The 6,760-nt window shown below is 32.8% G+C and overlaps 1 non-coding gene across 1 annotated transcript; it reads right to left on the bottom strand.

Moving 5' to 3' along the window:
- Positions 1-5,346: 5,346 nt before the first annotated feature.
- LOC126021496 (U6 spliceosomal RNA) lies at positions 5,347-5,453 on the bottom strand. The gene has a single exon (XR_007500008.1). It is a non-coding gene; the product is annotated as a U6 spliceosomal RNA (small nuclear RNA).
- Between the last annotated feature and the right edge of the window lie 1,307 nt (positions 5,454-6,760).

Here is a 6,760-nt window from a genome sequence, read left to right as displayed (position 1 = left end):
CTACTTAAATTTAAATATTATTGCAAAACCATGGAAAAACAAACATTTTATTTTTTTTCTTTTTTTTTAGAGAATAATGATATTTATTGCAATTAAGAGTAAAAACTAAAAAGCAGAGCCCAGAGCAGTAAACCCAGAGAGAAATAAATTTTTGAGAAAGTGTTTGTACTTGTGTCTTATTCCCTATTATGTCATGGAGTTAAAGCTTCAATTTCTCCTTCCACTCAATATATTTGTTAGTATTGTTGGGCATTTTCTTTTTACTTTAAGAGTTTGTTTAGCTTAATGTTCTTCATGGGACTGCTGTGTAAGTTTTGGAGATAGTGAAGCTATGTACTTTCTTATGCGGAGACCCTATTTTTCACAATCAGTTTAAAATCTCCAGTAAATATTCAGGTAGCAATTAAATACAACCATTCCAGAATCACTGTGTGTGTGCTTGGCCACAGTGAGATGATGAGCACAACAATTTTGAGCATAGATAAAGGATGTATTGATTGTACTAACAGTCATAATTATTAGGGACCAAGGCTGGGTTTTTCTAAAATTTTCCTCTCTTTTCACTGCCTCCCTTTCCATCCTCCATATCTCACATCTATATATTTTCCATGTCTCCCACCTAAAATATTTTTCCCTCAATAAGTGGAAGCTCTGAGATTTTCAGGTATTGGGGTGATGAAATCATCTGGCTACTTCCTGCTGAAAAGGGACGGAGTGGGGATTTCAGAGTTCTGCTTTTGTTATCTGTCCATGGGAGGATGAAGAAGATGAAAAAATTGGGTTCCTTCTGTATTGAAAGGAGAAATAAATAATTCCTGAGTTGAAGTATGAATGCATCTGGATTGCCTGTTTCAGAAGCTTGCATCTTGAAGTATCAGTGTCTCCAAGCTCTGGATTAGGGTCTGACCAAGGAATTAGGCAATTTTATGAAACCTAGATTGTGTCCTAGTCACGTCACCAAAAGATGTTAGCTATGGAGGCCTCAAAATATCTCAGCTGGCTCTTCACTTCCCAAAGGAAAGACAAGAAAGCACACAAGGGGTGATATTTGTTGCTAGCAAAAATACCCTGTTAAGGAATAGGCGATAGAACTGGTAGCCCAAAGAAATGTCGGAAAAACAAACATTTTATTTACAAATGGAAAAAACTTATAATTAAAAAATATAATATAATTAAAATATATAAAATATTTTATCAACAAACTTCACTAGAACTCTGTACATAAGAAAAATAAATTCCTGGAACATTTGCCATATTAAAGTCCTTCCTTTCTCTCTTTCTTCTCTTTCTTTTTTATTTCTTTTTTCTCTTTTTTATTTCTCTTTATTCCTATTAATAATCTCTTTCTTTCTTCCACCTTTTCTTTTTCTCACTTTCCTCCTTTACTTCTCTCCCCTTCTACTCCTGTCCAGCCTAGCCATGCTTGTCCCTCCTGCCCTGTCCTACCTTCAAGTTTCTTTTCCTTTCCTGTAGAAGGATGATTCTTGGTAGCTCTGGGAACCATTTGTGATGCTGTGGATTTTACTAGCATAGTCTTCATGCAAGACAAGTCTCTTGAACACTTTTATCTTTCAAGTCCCTTATTTTTTATTATAATAATAATTTTTATTTTGACCAAAGTGGATTACAAATCTTTCACAGTAATATTGGTACATATTGACATTGAATCAGGGGAATTCCCACCTCCAAGGTTGTCCTCCCTCCACCCCCGTTTCCAGCATGCATCCCATATCTCCCTCTCTGACCCCCCGGGCTGCTAGAAGAAGTGGTCCCCTTGTGTCTAGCTTGTAGATTGGGTATCAATTCTGTTGTCATTGGCTTTGGATTTGGTGTTTAAATCTGATCATTTTTATTACTACTTAGTGATCATACAACTGTTTGGTCTTGGTACTCTCTATTATTTTCCCCTCAATTTGAGAGGCGGAACAAGATAGTTCAAGTTATGTGGTTTGTTTGAAGAAAAGAAAAAATAATAAAATGGGGTAAAAATCAAACAAGCAAAAAAATGGGCAGAGACCTTCTAGAGGCTATAAATATCAATTTGACAGAAGAAAGGGAAAAGAAAAAGAAACACAACAACAATACAAAAAAAAATCAAACAAAAAAATCTAAAAAGCACCACAGCAATAAAGACAACCATCACTCAATAAACACAGTCCTGAGATAAAAACAAAACAAAGCACAAAAAATGAAAACAACAACAATAACAAAAGCAAAAAAAAATTTTGTGCTGCTTATTTTTTTTTTTCTGCATAGGCACATTAAATGTTGGGGAAATTAGAAAGGGATTTCCCTTGGCCTAAGTGATACAGAGTTTCTTCGTCCTTTGAGTATACTAATATTGAATTAGTATGAAGAAAGAAAAGAAAGCTATTAAATGTATATTAGTATTAAAGTAAACTCCATTTTTAAGTAACTACATTTATAATTCTTGAAATATACTAATATATTTCTTCACTTTTCAAAAGTAAAATAATTATATTTTCAGGAAAAATTCCGTCACCTCTCATAAACCCCCATGTTTTATGTTAAATAATGAGGAGGTTTAGACTGTATTATCAGTCAACTTTAAAGATTCTTTAATGCAGAAGATAAGAAAAAAGAAAGAAAAGCTAATCAAAGTTTTCAAGTGAAGAGGATTTCTCTCTCAGTAGCTATCTTTTAAAATGGAGAAAAATGATATGCAAGAATCAGGCAGTTTGAGCTAAATTATTCAAGGGAAAGTATTTTTCTCTAGTGCTTCAAAAAGACACAACCTCACTGTCACTGTTTTCTTAGTCCAGTAAGTTTTTCTGAAAGATATCCATTTTTAAAGTCATGGGGTTTGTGATAATTTTCGGTAATAATAAGAAAAAACAATACAAACCTGAATAGTGTTTAGGCATTCATAAATATAAACAGTGATAAGGCAGAGCTACATACTTAACTAGTCACTAAAATATTTTAGAAATGATATCAAATAGAATTGACATAATACAATAGTTATATTTATACCTGAATAATACTAATAAGCATCATCTCAGATTTTGCATGGCTTTGTTTCTACTTCTATTTTATCTTTGGTTTGTAATTATTTCAACTTATTTGCCCTATATTTAATAATTTTTGAGTACTGAATATGACATTTAGAGGCTGGAGCAATAGCGCAGTGGGTAGAGCATTTGCCTTTCACACAGCCACCATGTTTGATCCCCAGAGTCCCATATGGTTCCCCGAGCTTACCAGGAGTGATTTTTTTTTTCTTTTTTTGTTTTTGGGCCACACCTGGTGGAGCTCAGGATTTACTCCTGGCTCTGTGCTTAGAAATCACTCCTTACTATCATTGTCATTATAATTGTCAGTGTATTTATTTCTCTAACTTGCTAATCACTCTTTTTGGTAAGCTTCATATCATGTGATGACCAGCTATCCCAATGCTACTTGTTGAAGAGGCTTTCATTGCTCCATTTTTGTTTTGCCCCTTTATCAAAGATTAATTGACTGTATGTCAGTGTAGTTATTTTTCTAAAGGAAATCACCACTGTTTGTGGTAAGCTTCATATCACAAGTCAGTCCTTAAAGCCTTCATCTCTATGTGTCATTGTCTCTGTGTATTATTAAATAATGTGTTTTATTTTTCTTAAAAACCTATAGAATTCCACTAAAGACACACATATAAACAGATCCAGTATATTCTTTAACATAGACATATTTCACCAAAATTGCTCACTGCTTCTTCAGAATTGTGACAAGAATAATTTTTATTTATAATACTGGAGAACAGAGACAGCAATTTGCAAAAGAGTAATATGGGTAATTTTTTCAGAAACTAAAAAATAAATAAATGTAAAGACAAGTAAAGGACATTTACAAAAAACAGTTTGCTGTCTTTTTTTTTTACTTAAAGTAAGTCTACATATATGCAGATGGCTTTTACTTTTAGGAAGTTTAGTTGTCATTTACATTACATTTGATACAGTTTTGAATGAATAATATATGATTATTCTCCATCTGCTTAGCAGATCAAACACATTTATAAACACTGTCCACACAGATTTCAATCTGTTCTACCATGTACAACTCCCAAGAGGTAAGTAAATCTTCCATAAATGTACCAGATGACAATAATGTTATATTCTTCAATTACAATTTTCCTGGAAAATAGTATGATAGCCTCTGTCATATTTGTTCCCTCTACCTTGTAGTAAAAAAATAAGTGCCATTATTTTGAAATATTTCTACTTTATTCACTCACATTATCTAAAAATATTTTCCTTTGGTTTTCATGCCAATAAATATTTATAATTTAAATTATATTTGTATGAGAATAAAAACTTAGATGAAATATTTACTTGATCATTCATTACTACATAATGATTTAATATCAGTTTGAAAAAAGAGCTCATTAAAATATTTGTCTATTTTTTTCTCTACAATAATTCAGACATATATTTTGAATTTGACTAAATATTTTATAGTTAAAAAGTTATTAAATTTTGGGGCCATAGCGGTGGCACAAGTGGTAGGGCATTTGCCTTGCACGTGCTGACCTATAATGGACTGCAGTTTGATCCCTGGGCATCCCATATGGTCCGCCATCCCAGGAATGATTTCTGAGAGCATAGCCAGGAGAAATCCCTGAACATCACCGGTGTGGCCCAAAAAATACCAAAAATAAAAATAAAATTATTTACTTTTAAAACTCATTAGGGCATTATTCAGAGAGCTTATTTTATCCATTGCAAACTGAAGAGCATTTTTTAATGAATGTGGCAAAAACAAAACCTTTGATGGTGAAATTATGGATTTTTAATACATAGTACCAAATACCATAATAGGCAGAAATAAATATGCTTATTTCAGGTGCATGTTGTTTTCATTTTTTATATTTATCATTTTAGTTTATTAGAATTTTAATTTATTTTCTATTAAAGTAACTGTACACATCTCACTATAAAGCTATATTGATTTATTCCATGTGCTTTTCTCTTAATTATGATAAAGCTCATCTGTAGAGCTTCCCTGAAAATAAATGTCAATTTATTGGGTATGTAGAATATTTTATTCTGTTCATAAGAGATATTTGTGATGGTGAATCATTATCTGAAAATCTGTACTTCTTAAATAATCTTTTCTTAGAAAATGCTATTCAGTAATAATGTTAGTAAATAAAAATTATTTTTGCTTTTTGGGTCACACTTGGTGGTGCTCTCAGAAGTCGCTCTTGGCAGGCTCAGGAGACCATATGGGATGTCAGGATTCGAACCGGGGTTCGTGCTATGTTGGCCACATGCAAAGCAAGTTCCTTACCACTGTGGCCCCATCAGTGAGTAACTTGATGTGATTAGTCTCACCCACTTTTTTTTTTTAAATATGGAACGCTTCACGAATTTGCATGTCATCCTTGCGCAAGGGCCATGCTAATCTTCTCTGTATCGTTCCAATTTTAGTATATGTGCTGCCGAAGCGAACACTCTCACCCACTTCTTATATACAATTTTAATATTCTCTTATTCTCACAGAGCTATGTCATTCAACTAATTTTTTAACATATGCATTTTTACTTATATATAAACTCATTTAGATACCAGTAACAGAAGTCTTTAAAAGGAGGAAAATTTATTTTTCTTTAGTCTTGTTTTATTTCTGGATGACACCTGGCAGTGTTCAGGGTTCACTCCTGACTCTGCACTCAGGATTGACTCCAGGAGGAGCACAAGCCAGTTGTATGTAAGGTAAGAGCCTCACTTCACCCTGTCCTACATTTCAAGCTCAAAGAGAATAATTTTTTTGTACTGAAATTTGATGTTTCTCTAAGACAATTTTATAAAAACTTGTATCATCACTTATATTAAAAATCAAATTACAAATTTAGAAACTTGCATTTTAAAAGTATTTTGAACTCTGTGAATAATTTGGAGTTTATCACAAGCAATCCAGCAGGATTAAAATTTATTTTGTATGTATGCCTTTCATTCCTCAGATTGCCAAAAATTTTGCTTTGAAATTGCTATGCATGAAATCATAATACTTGAATAATGGACCCCTAATGAATGTAAGTCACTATTTAAAATGGAAGCTAATCAGTTGGATAGTGCTGTGAGTGTATGAAGACGGATATTACTGCTGTGTAGAAATATCATTCATGCCTCTAAAGCCATTTATGCATATGTTTGTCTTAAATATTTTTCATGATTTAGTTGTAAAAGACATTTTTTAGACTGCATTAGGTAAAAACAACTTATCAAAGCAAGAGTAATTTTGAAAGTTCCCAGTGTCTTTTGCTATTTTCTCCTGTCTGTCTTTCACACTTTGCTTTGCCTCAGATCAATATTGCCCTTTGTATCAGTTAAGAAACACTAAGTACAAAGAGACTTACACTTCAGAGCAAGTGAAACTTTAAGGAGAACTGAATTTGTCCTATGACTTGAACCTTTACCATGAGGTCAGGAATTTCTATCCCAGGAAGAATATTCTATCTAAGGCACAATGTCCTTTATTATAAAAGAATTGTCTGGTCACTGATACATATTTTAAGGCCCTTAGCCTGATTTTGACTGCTATGACTTCTTCGCTAGTACCTTCTTGGGAAAGAAGACCACAATACTGGTTTGTGATTAGACCCTTAAAAAATAGTAAAAAAAAATTTAAAAAGTGATTCTTTGACAGGTAGAGGCATAGTAGCACAAGTATGTAAATTGGATTTTCCATAGGCATATACCGAATGACAAAAGATGTGAAGTTTATGTGTTAGGATGTTGGAGTGTGGACTCAGCTTTCT

The sequence above is a fragment of the Suncus etruscus genome, chromosome 10 (assembly GCF_024139225.1).
Source record: "Suncus etruscus isolate mSunEtr1 chromosome 10, mSunEtr1.pri.cur, whole genome shotgun sequence".
In the NCBI taxonomy this organism is placed as follows: Eukaryota; Metazoa; Chordata; class Mammalia; order Eulipotyphla; family Soricidae; genus Suncus; species Suncus etruscus.
The sequence above is the reverse complement of the archived record's forward strand: the minus strand, read 5'-3'. Positions and strand labels throughout refer to the sequence as shown.